The sequence below is a fragment of the Elephantulus edwardii genome, unplaced genomic scaffold (genome assembly GCF_000299155.1).
Source record: "Elephantulus edwardii isolate Elephantulus edwardi_28Jun2011 unplaced genomic scaffold, EleEdw1.0 scaffold00053, whole genome shotgun sequence".
In the NCBI taxonomy this organism is placed as follows: domain Eukaryota; kingdom Metazoa; phylum Chordata; class Mammalia; order Macroscelidea; family Macroscelididae; genus Elephantulus; species Elephantulus edwardii.
The window spans coordinates 1,836,861-1,837,295 of NW_006399803.1; positions in this window are offsets into that span (position 1 = coordinate 1,836,861).

Genomic DNA, 435 nt, shown 5'->3' on the forward strand with positions numbered 1-435 from the left:
AGGGACCAGTCATTATGCTTGGAAAGAGCTTGGTCAGAGGAAGAGAGGAAGACCCTCAGAGAGATGGATTGACAGTGACTGTATCAATGGGTTAAAGCGTCTCAGAGATAATGATAGTGCAGGATAGGGCAGGATTCAGATCCTTTATTCATAGAGAAGCCATGAACCTTAGATAATTTAATGACACCTAACAATAACATGATTCCTCATGGCACAATGGTTAAAGGCCTTAATTGTAACCAAAAAGTCAGTGTTTTGAACTCATCAGTCATTCATTGGGAGAAAGATTTAGTAGTTTGCTCCCAAAATTTTACAGCTTAGAATATCTGTGGAGACAGTTTTACTTTGTCATATAGGGTCACTATGAGTTAGAATGGGCTCTGTGGCAGTAGATTTTAATTGGCTTAGTGTAATTATACTTTTAAATTTCTATTC